We start from the raw sequence: 22,841 nt of genomic DNA on the forward strand, positions 1-22,841 counted from the left end.
AGCTGTCACTCGCAATCCCCCCGCCACCGCTGGCACCTGCGATTACCTTGCACCAAACCGCCAGCCAGCTCTTAAAAAACTACTACAGTGTTATCGTACAAGACATTTTGTTTAATTTTATGGATTATATTTTGTTTTTTTTTGTTTTTTAATAGTCTTTACTGCAGTCATATGCAGGGGCGGATTGGAAACCAGCCCAGGAAATTTCTGGTAGCAGCCTTAATGCGGGTGGACTCTGTTGAGGGGCGGGGTCTGGGGGAGGGGCAGGATGCGCTCTTCTCAGACGCAAGACTGTGCATTTTTCCCCAGCGACCACACATTCCAGCATATCTGTTCACCTTAACGACTTCCTGTCACAATGCCATCTGTAAACAAATACAACTGTAGTTCAGTAAAACGGATGTGCTGCTGTCAGTGAGGCAGATACAGCAAAACGTATCTGCCTCACTGACAGCAGCACATCCCAGCCTCACTGACCGCAGCACATCCCTGCCTCACTGACAGCAGCACATCCCTGCCTCACTGACAGCAGCACATCCCTGCCTCACTGACAGCAGCACATCCCTGCCTCACTGACAGCAGCACATCCCTGCCTCACTGACAGCAGCATGTACATGCCTCACTGACAGCAGCACATCCCTGCCTCACTGACAGCAGCACGTACCTGCCTCACTGACAGCAGCACGTACCTGCCTCACTAACAGCAGCACGTCCCAGCCTTACTGACAGCAGCACATCCCTGCCTCACTGACAGCAGCACATACCCGCCTCACTGATAGCGGCACATCCCCGCCTCACTGACAGCAGCACATCCCTGCCTCAGTGACAATTTAGGGACATTGCCTGGCTCTCCTTTCAGGGGAAGCTCTATGTTAGGGGGAACGTAATGTTTAGATGTTCCGAGGATCGCAGTTGTCCACAGGAGGAATGTCTGGGAGAAGAAGACACCATGGACCACTTCTTTCTGCAGTGTCCCTTTAACATAGGAGTTTATAAGGAGATTTCAAGAACCTTACGTATTCCTTGCCTATCGGGGCTGAGTTACACGGAAAGGGTCTATGGGACATTCAAAAGGTACAAGGCTTTTGAGTTGAGCACTATTTTTCTAGTTAGTCTAGCAATTAGGTATCACGTATGGAATGCACAGTGTCAAGTATTTTTGAGGGGCAAAGTCCTTCCCTGTAGGGAGGTGGTAGCTTTAATTCTGCACGAGGTGAGTAGGATGATGGAGCTGGAGAGGTCTCGCTTGTGGCGCCAGTTAAAGCCCCCTTAGTGGGTGTTGGATGACTTCCCTCTTTCCAGTCTATTGGCTGATACTGTTTTTGCACTTCCACATTTTTTTAGGTTTTGTAAAACTATATTTTTGAGGGAATGGTTTGCATGTATTGGATGGGCTATAAACATGCTCCATTCTTTCTTTGTTTAGTGTTGGTAGTCTTGGTTTGAGAGGAGAGTGTGTGGTGATGTATGGGTGGATGAAAGGGGGCTGAAAGGGTATGAATGGGAATGAATGTATGATGGTGGAGGGAGAATGACTGGGTGGAAGTTTGGAATTACGTATGTGCTCCTGGAGATGGAAAGGGACAGAAGAAAGGAGGTTTAGAATAAAGATTGCCTAAAAATTTAGAATCAAGAGGAGGATTAAGAAGGGAAGGGTTTGGGTGGAAAGGGAGGGACTAAAGTGGTTGTTTTTTGTTATTTTCTTGTTTAAATATAATTTTTTGATTACGTGGTATATGAAAAAGTTTTGGTTTGGTTTATTTCCTGTTCAGAACTACATATGGAATATACTGTTACCTTATTATTTGTTTGAAATTGTAAAAATGTAAATATGTGGTTGCAATTTTAAATAAAAAAACATTTCTCGCCTCACTGACAACAGCGCATCACTGCCTCACTGACAGCGGCACATCCCTGCCTCACTGACAGCAGCACATCCCCGCCTCACTGACAGCAGCGCATCCCTGCCTCACTGACAGCAGCGCATCCTGCCTGACAGCAGCACATCTCCGCCTCACTGACAGCAGCACATCCCCACCTCACTGACAGCAGCACATCACCACCTCACCAACAGCAGCACATCACTGCCTCACTGACAGCAGCACATCCCTGCCTCACTGACAGGGGCACATCCCCGCCTCACTGACAGCGGCACATCCTGGCCTCAATGAAAGACATACACATTCCCCAAAATAAATCTCATTTACACAGCTTTGCAGTAAGAGCATAAAAGGAAATAAGTAACATAAAAATAAAATACAATGAAGCAATTTAAATAAAAATGTATGTGTGCAGTGGGCATGTGTGGAGTATGTATGTGTGCAGTGGGCAGGAGTGCAGCATGTATGTGTGCAGTGGGCAGGAGTGCAGTGGGCATGTGTGCATTATGTATGTGTGCAGTGGGCAGGAGTGCAGTGGGCAAGTGTGCAGTATGTATGTGTGCAGCATGTGTACAGTGGGCATTTACGCAACTTGTATGTGTGAAATATATGTATATAGAGCTTCAGCATGTTCTTCAGACTTGCCTACCTTCCCCCATTCAGCAGGAGGCTCCCGGTTTTGACCTCAACCTCCCGCTGCCCCGCAAATCTGCCCGGTTCACCCGTTTTTTTTTAAACTATTTTTGTGAGAATATGCGGACTGCGCATGCGCCAGTTGGGAAGTACTGTGGGCGGGGCCTGGATGTTGCTTAATTGCTGGCCACCGCTGTGTTATCGGTGCGCAGCTGGCAGGGAGGCTGTGTGCGCGGCGGCAGCAGAGTCCCCAGCAGTGGAGGCAGCGGAGATCCCAGCAGCGGCAGTAGCGAAGACCCCAGCAGCGGCGGCAGCGGAGACTCTATCAGTGGCAGCTGCAGAGACCTCATCACCAGTGGCGGCTGCAGCACAGAATGTAAGATAACCAAAAAAGCCAGCCTGCGTCTTGGATGAGGTCCATGTGGCTGGGGTGGGGAGAGCAGGGCAGGGCTGAAGAAAATTAACAAAGTGGGTAATCATGTTATTGCTGCTTGCAAGCCCAAGCTGACTATCACTCATCCTAGGGGGAGCGCTGACAATATTATAGGTTACAGGGATAGTGTCAGACTTACAGGGATAGTGTCAGCATTGTAGTATAGGGTCAGCATTATAGTATAGGGTCAGCATTATAGGGTCAGAGTTATAGTACAGGGTCAGTGTTATAAGTATAGGATTAACGTTATAGTATAGGGTCAGGGTTATAGGGCCAGGGTCAGCGTTATAGGGTCAGAGTTATAGGAACTGGGTCAGAGTTACAGGGGGACGGTCAGTGTTATAGTATAGGGTCAGTGTTACAGGGATAGGGTCAGCGTTATAGGGCCAGAGTCAGCGTTATGTGCGACAAAATGCTTTGCCCCCACCCCGTCATCCCATCCAAGTCCACCCCCTCACCCCTGGAGAGGATCTGGTGAGAGGGACCTGCTCAGGGCCAGGGAAATGGATACCTAGCAACAGTGCCGTAATTAGACATTTTAGCGCTGTGTGCAAGAAACGGCATTTGAGCCCCCCCCCCCCCCCCCCCACTCCATGTAAAACAGGGGCGATGAGCACCGTAGGCGCGCGTAAAAATAATAATAGGGGTGTGGCTTTGTGAGGAAGGGGTGTGGCTACAAAATAATACCAATTCATATAACGGTGCACAGTAGTCTCCATTATTCAAATTACCTCGCACGGTAGCACCACTACACCAGGTAGAGCCCCTTTTACACCTTACGGCGGACAGATTCCCTTTTTTACACATTACGGCAGACAGCGTCCTATTTTTACACATTCCGGCAGACAGCATCCCATTTTTACACATTACGGCAGACCGTGTGCCCTTTATTATACATCACAGCAGACAGTGTCCCCCTTTTTACACCTTACAGCAGACAGCGGCTCCCTTTTTACACATTACGGCATACAGCGTCCCCTTTTTTATACATTACAGCAGACAGCGTCCCCCTTTTTACACATTACGGCAGACAGCATCCCCTTTTTTACACATTACGGCAGACAGCGTCCCCTTTTTTACACATTACGGCAAACAGCGTCCCCTTTTTTACACATTACGGCAGACAGCGTCCCCGGTGCGTAATCGGTGCGTTCCTCGGCGGCGGCGGCAGCACACAGTGGCAGCCAGGCGGTATGTAAAGAGTAAGTTTGACTCATTACATGCCGCTCTGGCTTTGGACCCCTGGACAGTGGCGGGCCCCAGTGCAAGGCACTGCCTGCACTGGTGGTAGTTCCGCCTCTGGCTCTCCTGCTTTGGAGAGGCAGGTCCAGTTCCAATTGATGGTACGGATGGGCATCCCCATCGGAGGCTATCGGCTGGCGTGCCGTTCCTGGTCCTACTACTTTGTGCACTCCCCGGCTTCACTGCACTAGGGATGACTACAGGAGTAGCTGATTCGGCAATATGTAATTGGCTGGGCACTCGTCTCCGTTGCACAGATTCTCCAGTGGCTCTGGTGTGCAGGATTTTACAGACCGCCTCCCAGTACTTATATCCACATAGGGACTGCAGGAGTAGCTAGTTCAGCAATATGTTAAGGCGGCCGCGCCTTTGGCTGGGCGCTCGTCTCCGTCGCACAGCGTCTATTCACTGGAGATAGGAGAGGGGTATGCCAGCAGCTCACAGAGCGCTGGGCATGCCCCCTCAGTGACGAAAATGGGGTGTGGATCACTTTCACGGGCCCTCCCATGAAGTTACGCCCCTTTTAATAGGCCACATCCCTTTTATGGGCGTGCGCTTTGCGCGCGCAGATGTCACCCTTTCAGAGGGACAAAAGTTGGGAGATATGCCATATAGTCACTGGAGTGAGCGCCTAACAATGAAGGACACGCCCCATTGTGGCTATAGACACACCCATAGGTGGAGTTAGACACACCCTTTGGGTCGAGCATGACACGCTGCATTCTGCTTACACCTACAATCTCCCTGAAACTAGTTTTCAATAGTAGGCAAGTAAGTATGTTCTTACAGTGAGGGGTTAGTACTCCACCAGAGAGCGTCACAGGGAAGATATACAGCTGCACATTAGTTGGCCCTGTCCATAGACATTCTGCAGCCAGAATACAGGGTTGGTTATCAGCCCAGTGTCACAGCCTCAAAAAAATAAGATTTTACTTACCGATAAATCTATTTCTCGGAGTCCGTAGTGGATGCTGGGGTTCCTGAAAGGACCATGGGGAATAGCGGCTCCGCAGGAGACAGGGCACAAAAAGTAAAGCTTTTTCAGATCAGGTGGTGTGCACTGGCTCCTCCCCCTATGACCCTCCTCCAGACTCCAGTTAGGTACTGTGCCCGGACGAGCGTACACAATAAGGGAGGATTTTGAATCCCGGGTAAGACTCATACCAGCCACACCAATCACACCGTACAACTTGTGATCTAAACCCAGTTAACAGTATGATAACAGCGGAGCCTCTGAAAGATGGCTTCCTTCAACAATAACCCGAATTAGTTAACAATAACTATGTACAATTTATGCAGATAATCCGCACTTGGGATGGGCGCCCAGCATCCACTACGGACTCCGAGAAATAGATTTATCGGTAAGTAAAATCTTATTTTCTCTATCGTCCTAGTGGATGCTGGGGTTCCTGAAAGGACCATGGGGATTATACCAAAGCTCCCAAACGGGCGGGAGAGTGCGGATGACTCTGCAGCACCGAATGAGAGAACTCCAGGTCCTCCTTAGCCAGAGTATCAAATTTGTAAAATTTTACAAACGTGTTCTCCCCTGACCACGTAGCTGCTCGGCAAAGTTGTAATGCCGAGACCCCTCGGGCAGCCGCCCAAGATGAGCCCACCTTCCTTGTGGAGTGGGCCTTTACAGATTTAGGCTGTGGCAGGCCTGCCACAGAATGTGCAAGTTGGATTGTGCTACAGATCCAACGAGCAATCGTCTGCTTAGACGCAGGAGCACCCATCTTGTTGGGTGCATACAATATAAACAACGAGTCAGATTTTCTGACTCCAGCTGTCCTTGCAATATATATTTTTAATGCTCTGACAACGTCCAGTAACTTGGAGTCCTCCAAGTCACTTGTAGCCGCAGGCACTACAATAGGCTGGTTCAGATGAAATGCTGACACCACCTTAGGGAGAAAATGCGGACGAGTCCGCAGTTCTGCCCTGTCCGAATGGAAAATCAGATATGGGCTTTTGTAAGATAAAGCTGCCAATTCTGATACTCTCCTGGCAGAAGCCAGGGCTAGAAGCATGGTCACTTTCCAAGTGAGATATTTCAAATCCACCTTATTTAGTGGTTCAAACCAATGAGATTTTAGAAAGTCCAAAACCACATTGAGATCCCACGGTGCCACTGGAGGCACCACAGGAGGCTGTATATGCAGCACTCCCTTAACAAAGGTCTGGACTTCAGGGACTGAAGCCAATTCTTTTTGAAAGAAAATCGACAGGGCCGAAATTTGAACCTTAATAGATCCCAATTTGAGACCCATAGACAATCCTGATTGCAGGAAATGTAGGAATCGACCCAGTTGAAATTCCTCCGTCGGAGCACTCCGATCTTCGCACCACGCAACATATTTTCGCCAAATTCGGTGATAATGTTGCACGGTTACTTCCTTCCTTGCTTTAATCAAAGTAGGAATGACTTCTTCCGGCATGCCTTTTTCCTTTAGGATCCGGCGTTCAACCGCCATGCCGTCAAACGCAGCCGCGGTAAGTCTTGAAACAGACAGGGACCCTGCTGAAGCAAGTCCCTCCTTAGAGGTAGAGGCCACGGATCTTCCGTGATCATCTCTTGAAGTTCCGGGTACCAAGTCCTTCTTGGCCAATCCGGAACCACTAGTATCGTTCTTACGCCTCTTTGCCGTATAATTCTCAATACTTTTGGTATGAGAGGCAGAGGAGGAAACACATACACCGACTGGTACACCCAAGGCGTTACCAGCGCGTCCACAGCTATTGCCTGCGGATCTCTTGACCTGGCGCAATACCTGTCCAGTTTTTTGTTGAGGCGAGACGCCATCATGTCCACCATTGGTCTTTCCCAACGGGTTACCAGCATGTGGAAGACTTCTGGATGAAGTCCCCACTCTCCCGGGTGAAGATCGTGTCTGCTGAGGAAGTCTGCTTCCCAGTTGTCCACTCCCGGGATAAACACTGCTGACAGTGCTATCACATGATTCTCTGCCCAGCGAAGAATCCTTGCAGCTTCTGCCATTGCACTCCTGCTTCTTGTGCCGCCCTGTCTGTTCACATGGGCGACTGCCGTGATGTTGTCCGACTGGATCAACACCGGTTTTCCCTGAAGCAGAGGTTCTGCCTGGCTTAGAGCATTGTATATTGCTCTTAGTTCCAGAATGTTTATGTGAAGAGACGTTTCCAGGCTCGTCCATACTCCCTGGAAGTTTCTTCCTTGTGTGACTGCTCCCCAGCCTCTCAGGCTGGCGTCCGTGGTCACCAGGATCCAATCCTGTATGCCGAATCTGCGGCCCTCCAATAGATGAGGACTCTGCAACCACCACAGAAGAGACACCCTTGTCCTTGGAGACAGGGTTATCCGTAGGTGCATCTGAAGATGCGACCCTGACCATTTGTCCAACAGATCCCTTTGGAAAATTCTTGCGTGGAATCTGCCGAATGGAATTGCTTCGTAAGAAGCCACCATTTTTCCCAGGACTCTTGTGCATTGATGTACAGACACCTTTCCTGGTTTTAGGAGGTTCCTGACAAGGTCGGATAACTCCTTGGCTTTTTCCTCCGGGAGAAAAACCCTTTTTCTGAACCGTGTCCAGAATCATCCCTAGGAACAGCAGACGAGTTGTCGGCATTAACTGGGATTTTGGAATATTCAGAATCCACCCGTGCTGTTTTAGCACTTCTTGAGACAGTGCTAATCCCATCTCTAGCTGTTCTCTGGACCTCGCCCTTATTAGGAGATCGTCCAAGTATGGGATAATTAATATGCCTTTTCTTCGAAGAAGAATCATCATCTCGGCCATTACCTTTGTAAAGATCCGAGGTGCCGTGGACAATCCGAACGGCAGCGTCTGAAACTGATAGTGACAGTTTTGTACAACGAACCTGAGGTACCCCTGGTGTGAGGGGTAAATTGGAACGTGGAGATACGCATCCTTGATGTCCAAGGATACCATAAAGTCCCCCTCTTCCAGGTTCGCTATCACTGCTCTGAGTGACTCCATCTTGAACTTGAACTTCTTTATGTACAGGTTCAAGGACTTCAGATTTAGAATAGGCCTTACCGAGCCATCCGGCTTCGGTACCACAAAAAGAGTGGAATAATACCCCTTCCCTTGTTGTAGAAGAGGTACCTTGACTATCACCTGCTGAGAGTACAGCTTGTGAATGGCTTCCAAAACCGTCTCCCTTTCGGAGGGGGACGTTGGTAAAGCAGACTTCAGGAAACGGCGAGGTGGATCTGTCTCTACTTCCAACCTGTACCCTTGAGATATTATCTGCAGGATCCAGGGATCTACCTGCGAGTGAGCCCACTGCGCGCTGTAATTTTTGAGACGACCGCCCACCGTCCCCGAGTCCGCTTGAGAAGCCCCAGCGTCATGCTGAGGCTTTTGTAGAAGCCGGGGAGGGCTTCTGTTCCTGGGAAGGAGCTGCGTGTTGCTGTCTCTTCCCTCGACCTCTGCCTCGTGGCAGATATGAATAGCCCTTTGCTCTCTTATTTTTAAAGGAACGAAAGGGCTGCGGTTGAAAAGTCGGTGCCTTTTTCTGTTGGGGAGTGACTTGAGGTAGAAAGGTGGATTTCCCGGCTGTAGCCGTGGCCACCAAATCTGATAGACCGACTCCAAATAACTCCTCCCCTTTATACGGCAAAACTTCCATATGCCGTTTTGAATCCGCATCGCCTGTCCACTGTCGCGTCCATAAAGCTCTTCTGGCCGAAATGGACATAGCACTTACCCGTGATGCCAGTGTGCAGATATCCCTCTGTGCATCACGCATATAAAGAAATGCATCCTTTATTTGTTCTAACGACAGTAAAATATTGTCCCTGTCCAGGGTATCAATATTTTCAATCAGGGACTCTGACCAAACTACCCCAGCACTGCCCATCCAGGCAGTCGCTACAGCTGGTCGTAGTATAACACCTGCATGTGTGTATATACTTTTTTGGATATTTTCCATCCTCCTATCTGATGGATCTTTAAGTGCGGCCGTCTCAGGAGAGGGTAACGCCACTTGTTTAGATAAGCGTGTTAGCGCCTTGTCCACCCTAGGAGGTGTTTCCCAGCGCTCCCTAACCTCTGGCGGGAAAGGGTATAATGCCAATAATTTCTTTGAAATTATCAGCTTTTTATCAGGGGCAACCCACGCTTCATTACACACGTCATTTAATTCTTCTGATTCAGGAAAAACTATAGGTAGTTTTTTCACACCCCACATAATACCCTGTTTAGTGGTACCTGTAGTATCAGCTAAATGTAACGCCTCCTTCATTGCCAAAATCATATAACGTGTGGCCCTACTGGAAAATACGGTTGAATCGTCACCGTCACCACTGGAGTCAGTGCCTGCGTCTGGGTCTGTGTCGACCGACTGAGGCAAAGGGCGTTTCACAGCCCCTGACGGTGTTTGAGTCGCCTGGACAGGCACTAATTGATTGTCCGGCCGCCTCATGTCGTCAAACGACTGCTTTAGCGTGTTGACACTATCCCGTAGTTCCATAAATAAAGGCATCCATTCTGGTGTCGACTCCCTAGGGGGTGACATCCTCATATTTGGCAATTTGCTCCGCCTCCACACCAATATCGTCCTCATACATGTCGACACACACGTACCGACACACAGCAGACACACAGGGAATGCTCCTAACGAAGACAGGACCCACTAGCCCTTTGGGGAGACAGAGGGAGAGTTTGCCAGCACACACCAAAAGCGCTATATATATATCAGGGATAGCCTTATAATAAGTGCTCCCTTATAGCTGCTTTGTTATATCAAAATATCGCCATAAATTTGCCCCCCCCTCTCTGTTTTACCCTGTTTCTGTAGTGCAGTGCAGGGGAGAGACTTGGGAGCCGTCCTGACCAGCGGAGCTGTGAGAGGAAATGGCGCCGTGTGCTGAGGAGATAGGCCCCGCCCCTTTTCTGGCGGGCTCGTCTCCCGCTATTTAGAAAAATCAGGCAGGGGTTAAATATCTCCATATAGCCTCTAGGGGCTATATGTGAGGTATTTTTAGCCTTTATAGGTTTTCATTTGCCTCCCAGGGCGCCCCCCTCCCAGCGCCCTGCACCCTCAGTGACTGCCGTGTGAAGTGTGCTGAGAGGAAATGGCGCACAGCTGCAGTGCTGTGCGCTACCTTTAGAAGACTGCAGGAGTCTTCAGCCGCCGATTCTGGACCTCTTCTGACTTCAGCATCTGCAAGGGGGCCGGCGGCGCGGCTCCGGTGACCATCCAGGCTGTACCTGTGATCGTCCCTCTGGAGCTTGATGTCCAGTAGCCAAGAAGCCAATCCATCCTGCACGCAGGTGAGTTGACTCCTTCTCCCCTCAGTCCCTCGTTGCAGTGATCCTGTTGCCAGCAGGAATCACTGTAAAATAAAAAACCTAAGCTAAACTTTTCTAAGCAGCTCTTTAGGAGAGCCACCTAGATTGCACCCTTCTCGGCCGGGCACAAAAATCTAACTGGAGTCTGGAGGAGGGTCATAGGGGGAGGAGCCAGTGCACACCACCTGATCTGAAAAAGCTTTACTTTTTGTGCCCTGTCTCCTGCGGAGCCGCTATTCCCCATGGTCCTTTCAGGAACCCCAGCATCCACTAGGACGATAGAGAAAACAGAGATGTATTATGGGGTCAGAGCACAGTACTACTGAGCGAACACAGTCACACCAAAGTTCCTGTCAGCCAAGTACCAGCATGAGTCAGGTATTTACAGCCTCCTAACACATTATTATATTGTCACAGCCTCAGCACAGTGCTGTCACTGCTGCAACTCACCAGTGTCAGTGTGCGTGGTCAGCTCCGCTCCAGTCTCATGCTGAGCTGACGCCTCCACAGGGCTCCGAGCCGTGTCAGCATTTATTTGAATAGTCCAATCCACCTAATGATGGGCATAACAGCTGACCTATCTTTGCTCCTGCAGCAGTGTGCCTGCCTGTTCTTGTAGAGGAGACACTGACAGAGCTGGAGGCGGACCTAAGGGGTGAGCCGTCACTGAAGCAGTCAGTTAATGCTGCATGATCGCTGCTGCCGGTGGCGGAGGGGGGGGTGGGGGCGGTGAGAGTGACGAGCAGCCAACTGAGTGGACAACGGGACCAGCTGACCAGGATCTGTCCCGGCAGGGCCAATCCACCCCTGGTCATATGTATTGTATATGTTATATACATACCAGTGAGGTGTTGTGAGGTGAGGAAGTATATGAAAAATACAAAGAATATGTTAGAAATATCTTCTTTGTATTATTCTATAAATCTTTTTTAAAGTCAAATCTCTGGAGTAAAAAGTCTATTGCACGCCTATCTTTTCCGCACATCTCTGATCAAAACTCACCAAATTTCCAGCAGTATATACTGCTGCACCTGTTTATAATGACCACATGCACCCTTAGGCTCATATAGTGTGTGTAAATCTGGCTCTGGTACTAGCCAGTGCCTCCTCAGCCATTTACCTCACCACCGCATGTCACTGATATATACAGTAACCGCCATGGGTGCAAAGGATGCACTGCTATGGGCACAGAATGGCCCTAAGCCCGCAGATGCCCCTGCACCCAGTCACACTGAACTTCATTCAAAGAAGGGCCCCCATCACACCCCGCCAGGGGCCACAAGACCTCAACACCTACCCCCACCCCCATCCCGTTGCTGGAAATCTGAGTACACCCTGACTGACCAGTAGCCCTGCTGGTGGAAGCAGAGCTCGGCCTCCCATTCGAAGGCACAGTTCCCCATGGAGTCCTCCTCCAATGACTCAGCCGTGCCTCCGGCCTCACACCCGACGGGTCCATGGGGCTGCGCTGCGTAGCGCGTGCTGAGCTCCATGTTTGGCCTGGACCCCCCAACCACCATTCTCTGCTTTGACCTGTACCTGGGTCCTGCATACAATGTATAAAGAATACAATAAACTTAGGATATGCGTGTCGAGTGTAGTCCCACTAAGGGAGAAGGATTTATAAACAGTTGTTCTATTTAAAGATGCTCCATAATATTCTATTGTTCAACCTGTTGGGACTGATGGTGTTTAGTTCATAAATCCACCGGGCTTCGGTTTTTAGTAATCTTTCCACCCTGTCTCTGCCTCGAAGGGACTTCGGAACGTGATCGATTTATGGCCTGATGTTTAAAGTCAGATACTGTATGGCCTTGCTACAGATTGTTCGGATACTTTTCCCAAAAGGGCTGCTTTAATTGCTTAACTGTGGAGGGCCATCGTCTCCCTCAAGGACCAGACGGTCTTCCCGATGTATTGAAGTCCATAGGGGTGAATGATACGGTACATGATAAATGTAGAGGTGTAAGAACATGTTTGCTTTTGTATGAATGGTCCCTGTGGGGATGTTTGGAAGTGGCGCCTGTAACCATATTGTTACAGGTTGTACAATGTAAACACTTGTAACAGCTTGGACCTCTGACCAAAAGGCCTTTGTACCAAAGGCCAATAATTACACGGGGGCCGATAGATTTTCAGACACTTATGAGAAATAACTGTTCAGCGGCCGATTATCGAATGACTGTGCATGTATATGCACTGCAATGCGCACGCGCAATCCCAAACAGTGACAGGATGGTGTGAAAATTCAATCGCTAGGCATAATCAATGTGATTGACAGAAAGTGGATGTTTGGGGGGTGGTAACTGGCCGTTTTCTGGGAGTGTCAGGAAAAACGCAGGCTTTCCCAAGCGTTTTCAGGGCAGTTGTGTGATGTCAGCTCCAGCCCCGAACAGCCTGTTTCGTTCGCACTGTAGAAGTAAGTCCTGGGCTATGCACAGCCTGCACAGACTGTAATTCACACACTTGCACAAAGCGGGTTTTCACTCTCTCAGGGCGGCAACTATCTGATCGCAGACCTCTGCAAAAACAGCAGAGGAACGATCAGGTCTAAATTAGGCCCATTGACTCCTTTTGCCTTTAAGCTGCTAGATACATGTAGAAGGGAGAGGCTACTGTAATTATTAATTACTTATTAGGTGCGGACAGCAGGTCTGTCTTTTCTCTTTCTTCTATTACTGTTTTAGTATACAACAGGTTACCATAGCAGCCGGACATGGCCAATGACACAACTTCACTGGGAGGCGACCGGAAGTGATGGCTGCAGACTCCGTGTGTGGGCCCCCTCCTTTCCTGTAGCCGTCACCGCCACTGCTTGCCGCTGACCACCGCTGTCAGTGCTGAGACTCTGGCACAGTGCCAGAGTCTACAGCGCATGCGCAGGACTCCGAAAAATGGCCGCCGCGCCATCTTTCCCGAGTCCTGCGCATGCGCTGTAGACTTGACCACCTTCCTTGGAAGGTCTCCCCATGAGTGATGGCGCCCAGCCCCGGAGACTTGCATCCATGGTTAGAAGGATAAGTATACAGATGTGGATAAATCCACAGGGAACCAGCGCTCAAACCCTATTTGTAGTGGTGAATGATACGGTTATAAAGTGAAACTAAAATCAATAATGAAAAAGCAGGTAATATACTTAAGGTTGTTTATTCTAAGATGCTGAGATACTTTCTTTCCCAACAGGTATAAATTCGGTTTAAAAGTCAATCAGTGATTGGGGCACGCTCCTGGTTTGAGCTTAAATTCTGAAGTGCAAGGTTCAATTGAAAGAACAAATGCTGTAATCTTTGTAAAGTCGAAAAAAAGAAAAAGAAAAATGCCACAAAAAAATATTAATGATAATATGTACTAAAGTCCAAACGGTTTACAAGTCTATACAGACAGCGGCGTCCCGCTAATCTGTGCTCTGAAGTGAAGGATTCTCTTGTGAAGTGATGAACAGTTGACAGCGGTAGTGTATGCTTTGGTTAGAGTGGAGAATAAGGACCCTGGACTGGCGCTATTCCTCCTGCAGCACGTCCCACAGTAGAGCGCCCGAATCAGGCCCGCTCTGTGGGGCCGCTGACCTGGGGTGTGCGCCTGTCACAGAGGCGAAGTGGACCCGGCCGGAGCTCTCCGAGCGGCTGGCCGCGCCTCTCCTCCTCCTACAGGGACTTACCTTCTCCCTTCCCCTCCGCCTTCCACTCTCCGCTGTCTCGGGCTTCTTCCGTCGCCTGGCAACCGGTTGCTTCCGGAACTCCGGATCACGTGACCGGATGGTTTGCGGAAAGGATTAGCAGTACTGTCCTTCTTTGTAGTGAATATTCGTCCTCAGTCCAATGTAGTATAGATACCAGCCAAAATCTTGCCTAGGGCATCATATTGGTTAGGGCCGGCTCTGATCAACTGCACCCCTTTTGCAAGAGACGCCGCCCCCCGCAGCACATCCCCATCACCGTCTGCCGTATCAGAATCGGTATCCGTGTCATCTTGCATAATCTGGGCAAGAGCACGTTTTTGGGAGCATACAGTAGGGGGCCCTGAGGTAACAGAACTGGACCAAACTGCCATAGAGTTCTGTAAAACCTGAGTTGCAGATTCATTTTGTGCAACTCTAGTAGTAATCTGAGAAATCATACTTTTAATAGAGGCTAACCACTCAGGCTCCGTTGCTGGGACCTGCGCTAATACAGTGCAATCCTGATTACATGGAATGGGATCATCCTGATAGGACATATCCTCTGCAACATATGACACAGAGTCCCTGGACGTAGCTTAATGGAGACCACAAACACTCCACACACACACAGGGAAGGGGCAGATAGAGTTTCCCCCCTAAGAATGGCAACAGAGACACAGAGATTGGAGCCAACCCACAGCGCTTCAGGATATAGGGAAACCCTTATCCAGCGCTTACTGTGCACCTTAATAGGTTGCCCAGAACAGATATACACCCTCCCCCCCCCCCCTTGACGTCATCGTGTACCGCACAGCACAGTCCTCTCCATGAAGGGAAACTAGGTTCCCTTCAAAGCGGGGGACCAGCGGCGGGCACAGCGGGGAGCACAGTGGCGGATCTTGCCATGGTGCGGCGCCATCCGGATGGCGCTGGCGCCCTCCGGAAGGCGGCGCCCCGGGCAAAAGTACTGCTTGCCCGTGGCAAGATCCGCTACTGATTTTACTGGCCTGAGGTATTGTGCTGGCAGCGATCCTGGGACCCTGACAGGCTTGGTGGTCGGTGTATGGTGTAGGCGCTGACTCAGGGCGCCCCTCACAGCGCCACACCATGTACTGCTGAGCCCCGAAGCGCAGTTAGTACTGCACTCCATACCCTGTTGCCGCCATCTTCACACCGGATCCCCGCTTGCCAGGGGGGGGCGGTGACTAACTCACCACAGATCTTCTGGCTCTGTAAGGGGGTGGTGGCATGCTGCTGGGGTGAGCGATCCCCTGTGGCGGGGAATGTTCGATCCCCTCAGGAGCTCAGTGTTCCCCTCAGGAGCTCAGTGTTTCTCCTCAGCGGAGATAGTGGCTCAGACCCCGCGGGGCGGACACTATTCCCCCCCTTAGTCCCTCGAAGCAGGGAGGCTGTTGCCAGCAGCCTCCCTGTGCCTAAACTCTATTAAAAACAATAAAACTAAAAGAACTCCTATGGAGCTCCCCTAGCTGTGACCGGCTTCTCCGGGCACATTTTCTAAACTGAGTCTGGTAGGAGGGGCATAGAGGGAGGAGCCAGCCCACACTCTCAAACTCTTAAAGTGCCAGTGGCTCCTAATGGACCCGTCTATACCCCATGGTACTAATGTGGACCCCAGCATCCTCTAGGACGTAAGAGAAAACCCCTAGCGAGCGATCAGGTCTGAATTAGGCCCATAGTCAGTAGCAGGCTCCCATAGGCTGTAGCAGGGCCGGATTGGCCATCTGGCACTTCTGGCACATGCCAGAAGGGCTGATGGGCAGTGGGCCGATTCGGTCCCTCAGGGAGCTAGGAAGGCCGCGCGCAGCGCAGCCTCCGGCTCTGGTTCAGCTGCCCCCACTGGTCTCCATGGAAATGGGGGGGTGCTGCGAGTCCACGCCCCCATGACTCGCGGCAAGCCCCCGTACTTCGTGGAGGCGCACCCCCATGACGTGCACACATGCCCCCGTGGTGAGCACGCGCGCGCTCACAAATGCCCAGGCTGTTTTTGAGCCCCAGTCCGTTGCTGGGCTGTAGCCTGATTCTATGAGCCCCTGGACTCCACACTCCATTCAACTGAAGTATACAGATGATAGAAAAGACAAGAGAGAAGAAAGAAGAGAGAGCGAAAAAAAGCAGGTAAGTGCATAACCGTTATTTCCGGCACCTCTTCATTCTCTACTTTCTCATTCTTATAACTAGTCCCAGAAACAGGAGGAAATCAGTGAAATAATTTCAGAAATGAACAAAATAATTATCTGCACAGAAACTAATCCAGAAGCACTGGCTTCTGCTTTCTTACAACAACAAAAAACACTGCTTCAATTATAAGTATGTGATAGCAATTGGGCAACACCATGGCCCTCATTCCGAGTTGTTCGCTCGCAAGCGGATTTTAGCAGATTTGCTCATGCTAAGCCGCCGCCTACTGGGAATGAATCTTAGCATCTTAAAATTGCGAACGATGTATTCGCAATATTGCGATTACACACCTCGTAGCAGTTTCTGAGTAGCTTCAGACTTACTCGGCATCTGCGATCATTTCACTGCTTGTCGTTCCTGGTTTGACGTCACAAACACACCCAGCGTTCGGCCAAACACTCCGCCGTTTCTCCAGCCACTCCTGCGTTTTTTCCGGAAACGGTAGCGTTTTTTCCCACACGCCCATAAAACGGCCTGTTTCCGCCCAGTAACACCCATTTCCTGTCAATCACATTACGATCGCCAGAACGATGAAAAAGCTGTGAGTAAAAATCCTAACTGCATAGCAAATTTACTTGGCGCAGTCGCAGTGCGGACATTGCGCATGCGCATTAAGCGGAAAATCGCTGTGATGCGAAGATTTTTACCGAGCGAACAACTCGGAATGAGGGCCCATGTGCAGTGCAGGTGGGGCAGATGTAACATGTGCAGAGAGAGAGAGATTTGGGTGGGTTATTTTGTTTCTGTGCAGGGTAAATACTAGCTGCTTTATTATTACACTGCAATTTAGATTTCAGTTTGAATACACCCCACCCAAATCTAACTCTCTCTGCACATGTTACATCTGTCCCCCCTGTAGTGCACATGGTTTTGCCCAACTGCTAACATATTTGCTGCTGCGATCAACTCAGAATTAGGCCCTGGGTGCAGAAGCAATGGGGCTGCTGCACTTTTATCTAAGAATAAAGTTTTGTTGTTTTTTAACGCTAGCTTATTGCAACATCATCTAGGGCAGTGATTTTCTACCTTTTTAAACTCGCGGCATTCTAAACAAGATTTCAAAATGCCGAGGCACACCATCAGAAATATATAATAACAATAACAAATATCAACATATATTAAATGCACCGACCCCCGAAGTAATAAAACAAATACGGTACACTGGCCTTCTTACAGTAATAAAACACATTTTCCCCCACAGCATTTAAACACACTATCCCCACAGTAATTACACATTGTGCCCCCATATTAATAAAACAAATGCACTGGCCGCCACATTAATGACACATATTGGCCCCCATACTAATGACACATATTGGCCCCCACAGCAATTACAAATATTGTCCCCTAATGTAATAAAATAAATATAAATACTGACCCCTACAGCAGCTGTGAAAGGAGCTTTTCCAACGCCAGCAGCGCGAGTGTCTGCCATGGAGCAGGGAGCAGCCGCGGGGAGCAGGGAGCAACACAGGGCAGACAGAAGGGAAGGAAACGTGGCGTGCATGACCTATGAAGTCACGCTGCGTTTCCACAGGTCATGATCCGGGCTGCGTCAGGGCAACTCAGGAGAGCCCAGCGCTGCCCGAGCATGACATATTAAAGTGATGTGACGATGGGCATCTCTGGCGGCACATTTGAGAACTGCCCGTGCCGCGCCACAGTGGTTGAAAAACGCTGATCTAAGGCATTACCAGAACAGGGTATACTAACTTGATTACTAATAATAGACTCTCCCAAAGGAATAAAAAAAATTGATTGAAACAGCTATTGAGCCTACCTTTGTGATGTCTCTTCACAATAAATGTAATACTTCTATTCAGCTGGACTATGCGTGCTTATTCTATCCTATCTGAGAAATTCAGATAGGTGAGCGACTATTATATTATTATTACTACCAGGTATTTATATAGAGCACACATATTCCGCAGAGCTTTACAGAGAATATTTGGCCATTCACATCAGTCCCTACTGCCATATATATCTCTTATATAAATAAGCTTACCATATACTATTCCTTTAAACCGGGACACTCATGAATTACACAGGTTCGGTGGCTGGCTGCCTTCAAGCCTGCACTTCAACTGGTTTTAGTCAGCCACAGAACCTGTGTAATTCAAGAGTGTCCTAGATTAAAGGGATAGTATGGTAGGCCCAGTGGTTCCCAAACTTTTTTGAATCACGGCGCCCTAGAGTTTCAGAATTTTTTTCACGGCACCCCTAGGCCAAAAGTTTATTGTTGAGAAATGTAGAAAAAAAAATATATAAAATTAAGTAAATTCTGTTTATATGTCATATATGTTTTGCCTATTACATTGACCATAAATTATTTGAATTGGTCCTAGACCACCAATGCAAGGAACACCTGCACGTGTTCCGAGGCACCCCTGGGTGCCTAGGCACACTGTTTAAGAACCACTGGGTAAGATTATTTAAGAAATATTTTTAAGAAATATTATATCATATCTCTTTACTCCGGGCAACCTATTATTTACATCCTGTGGCTGGCTAAATTCAAGCCTGCATTTCACCTGATTTTAATCAGTCACATAAGCTGTGTAAATCATAGGTGTCTTGAATTAAAGGGATATTATGGCAAGCGTATACGCAGTCACACAGGGTTGGGGTCAGCATCCCGACGCCGTAGAATGCCGGTGGGGAGGGCGAGCGAAACAAAGCCCCTTGCAGGCACGCTGCGCTCGCCACAGGTTCTATTCTAACTCTATGGATGTCGTGGACAACCACGAGTGGGAATAGCCCCTTTTGCCGACTGTCGGTATTATCAGTGTTCGGGATGCAGGGGGAGGTATTGTGACCGCCGGTCACATGACTACATCCCCCCCCACACACACACACACTAAAGCAATTGTAAATAAAATGCTTATTGGTGTGCAATAAGGAACACTACATGAATCATTTTGTTTTCTTTGTTAGAGCATGTGTAGTTCAGAAAACCTTGGTGCCAATTACTCTATATGGAGTAATGTGTTGCATTCTTCAAATAAAGAATTATTTATACTCTTAATTTTAAACATGTGTGATTATACTGTAACCTGAGAACAGTAATTACCAGGATCTTTCCAATTTAAATCTCCCATTATTTTCTTTTTTTGTCTGAGTGCAGTGGGTGGGGTGATCCTAGAAGCCAGGAAGAAGCAACTGTGAGTGTCATGTAAAAATGGCCAATGGAATGCAGAGGAATAGGAAAGGCTAAAAATAGCCACCGCTGGTGAAATGGGAATGCAAACATCACAAAGCAAATGGTCTCAGCAGAGAGAGAGGAAATAAAGAGGACACAACCATAGGAAGTCTCACAGACTGTTTGTTGGCTAATAGGAAACCTTGGTGTACAAGGTAGAGCCAGGAAATTCTCAGCACTGCCTACAGTTCCCACTGCTTTATATTCCTTTCCTAATAATGAGACATGAGCAGTAATATGAATAGTAAAATATAATAGAATGAATATTATAGGAGCAATGTGTTCTGTTAATAAGTTTATTAAATCCATTACAGGTTGAGTATCCCTTATCCAAAATGCTTGGGACCAGAAGTATTTTGGATATCGGATTTTTTCGTACTTTGGAATAATTGCATACCATAATGAGATATGATGGCGATGGGACCCAAGTCTGAGCACAGAATGCATTTATGTTTCATATACACCTTATACACACAGCCTGAATGTCATTTTAGCCAATATTTTTTAGAACTTTCTGCATTAAACAACGTTTGTGTACATTCACACAATTCATTTGTTTCATATACACCTTATACACACAGCCTGAAGACCATTTTAGCCAACATTTTTAATAACGTTGTGTACATTGAGCTACCAGAAAACAAAGTCTAATAGGCCCTACACCGTGGCCGATAATACTGAAAGATATGAACGATCTCGTTCATTAATGAACGAGATACCGTTTATATCTTTCAATGTGGAGGCACCGGCGATGAACGATGCGCGGCCCCGCGCTCGTTCATCGTTGGTGCCCTGTCGCTTGTGAATGCAGGCCAATATGGACGATCGCCCGTCACCCATATCCGCCGTCGGGCAGCTCGGCGGCAGATTGCATACTGTGTAGGGCCCTAAGTCTCACTCAAAATAATTCCGTATTTCAGAATATTTGGATATGGGATACTCAACCTGTATTCATTTTGTCTACCTTTATTTTTGTTTCAGCAAGTTTCCCATATTTCAATTTATTTCTAGGCAGTATTTGGTTTAAATCCTAAAATCATCACCATTATTTTTCGAATAAAAATGTAAATTAAACATAATATGAGTATATTTTTACTATTATACATTACTTTTTATAGATAGGTTTTTATTGAATAAGTTGTATAATAATAATGAATAACAATTACCAATGAACAAAAATGAAGCTAGCAGTTAAATGCACAACATGTAGCATAAATGAGCATAATGTCAGATTGAACAAAGAAAATGTTTTGCTATGCACTATACTTAACATGCGGGTTAAACGATTTAATTAATAAAAGCAGCTAGAGTAGTGTGAGTTATATATATATATATATACACATAAACATATATATATATATATACATACCTCCCAACATGACCTCCTCCAGGAGGGACAGAATGCTCTGCTCCTGGACTTCCCTCTTAAGGGGGGTACTCACGGGAGAGATGTGTGCTGAGCGATCTTAACACAGACCACTCAGCACACATCTCTCACCCCGCTCAGCACAGCGCGATGTGCTGAGCGAGGGGGAAAGCCGACGGGGGGGCGCTCACTTCACACAACGGTGAAGTGAGCGACCCGCTAGATTGAGCCTGCATGCAGCTCAATCTAGCATCGGCGATAGCGATGTGCGGGGCCGCGCATCGCTATCGCTGGAGGGCATACACACGGCAGATCCGTGCTTAAAATCTAAGCAATCTAGCAAGATTGCTTAGATTTTAAGCACGGATCTCTCCGTGTGTACCCCCCTTAAATGTATCCTTGCCATCACCTGTGCTAAAACACCTTTCTTATCCATTTATTTGTTCAACACAGGTGCAGACAATCATAAATTAAGAAAAAGTCCAGAAGCAGAGCATTGTGTCCCTCCTGGAGAGGGTCATGTTGGGAGGTATGATATATACCATACTTGCCTCCCTGACCCTCTCCATGAGGGAGAAAATACTCTGTTCCTGGACTTTCCTGGTAATGTATGATTGCCATCACCTGTGGTGAGCTACTTAATTGATAAGAAAGGTGTTTCACCACAGGTGATGGCAATCATACATTACCAGGAAAGTCCAGGAACAGAATATTTTCTCCCTCATGGAGAGGGTCAAGTAGGCAAGTATGGTATATAACGATATTCTGTATGCAACATATACAATATATATTGTTACACTAAATGTATTTTTGTATCATTCACTATTTTGTATCCATGCAGACGTACAAACTCTATCTTATCAAGCAGAACAGAATTCACATGTGGAATAAGATTGACACCTGTGCAAATAGTTTGTTTGAGTCTGTGAAGGTCATAAACAAAATGTAAAACTACCAAGGTGTAGCTACAATTAGCTGTGGAGCTGCTGTGCACCCCTATTTGCACTACTGCACCTAAATTTCCTTATGCGCACATCGGGTCTGCAGAGTTGGCTCCATTTTCAGAGGAGTATTGCAATTTAGAGCCGGCTGTATTGTGCCCACGGGCCACTGAGTCAAGAGGGTTCCACACCACATGCTTTGTACCCATTACATTTACTTACCTTATGGTCAGCGCCAAATGTAGTGAAGAATTCACCAGGAAAATTACACAGGCAGCATTTTCCAGGAGATATGTGCATGCACAGCAGGCTTTCAGCGCATTTGCCAGTGCAAGGGAGAAGGCCTGCATGTAGAGTGAACAAGGGTATCCTCTTCTGATGAAACGCCCTGACTGGTCTATAGGAGGCGCTCTGTGCCCTGCTTGCTGGTTTCTTAGTAGATTCACTAAAGCATTTTGGTTTTGTGGAAGAACAGTACATTAACTTGATTTCATTCTGCAGAGCGAGGTTATTGAGATGGAGTGGGCATATTGTCACTGAAAACCCATTTTCACTCCACAAAATGAGTTGATTTTTGCAATTATCTCACAGAGGGTGAATATTTTTATTTATTCATTCATATTACATAGTTGTTGTGTCATTCATTTATCTAATCATAGTGCTACTAACTTTGATTAACTTGTGTATTAAAGATTAACTGGCAAATGAATGATTAACTCACCGTTGACATTTGAACATCTAGTAAAACATTCTGGGTTTCTGGCAGAGTTTAAAGGAAAACCCGACACCTCACAATGAAATTGGTTGCAGGTGACAAAAGAAACAACAGATTGAGATAAGAAAATACTAGGTAATTGGATTATTTTCTCCTACCATTCTCTATGCACATAAATAAAGAAATCTACACAGGTGGGATGACAACATGTCTGTAATGTTAGCGGTTTAGATGTTTTCTATAGTCATGAAAATGAAGTTTATGGAAGTTGCA

The 22,841-nt window shown here is 47.8% G+C and overlaps 1 long non-coding RNA gene across 1 annotated transcript in view; it reads right to left on the bottom strand.

Moving 5' to 3' along the window:
* Nucleotides 1-22,412, bottom strand: part of LOC135058182 (uncharacterized) — a 223,450-nt gene extending 201,038 nt beyond the window's left edge. Inside the window, exon 1 of the long non-coding RNA XR_010244660.1 lies at nucleotides 22,076-22,412. This is a non-coding gene — a long non-coding RNA (uncharacterized LOC135058182). The remainder of the gene's footprint in view (nucleotides 1-22,075) is intronic.
* Nucleotides 22,413-22,841: the final 429 nt, after the last annotated feature.

Source organism: Pseudophryne corroboree, chromosome 3 (assembly GCF_028390025.1).
Source record: "Pseudophryne corroboree isolate aPseCor3 chromosome 3, aPseCor3.hap2, whole genome shotgun sequence".
Lineage (NCBI taxonomy): Eukaryota > Metazoa > Chordata > Amphibia > Anura > Myobatrachidae > Pseudophryne > Pseudophryne corroboree.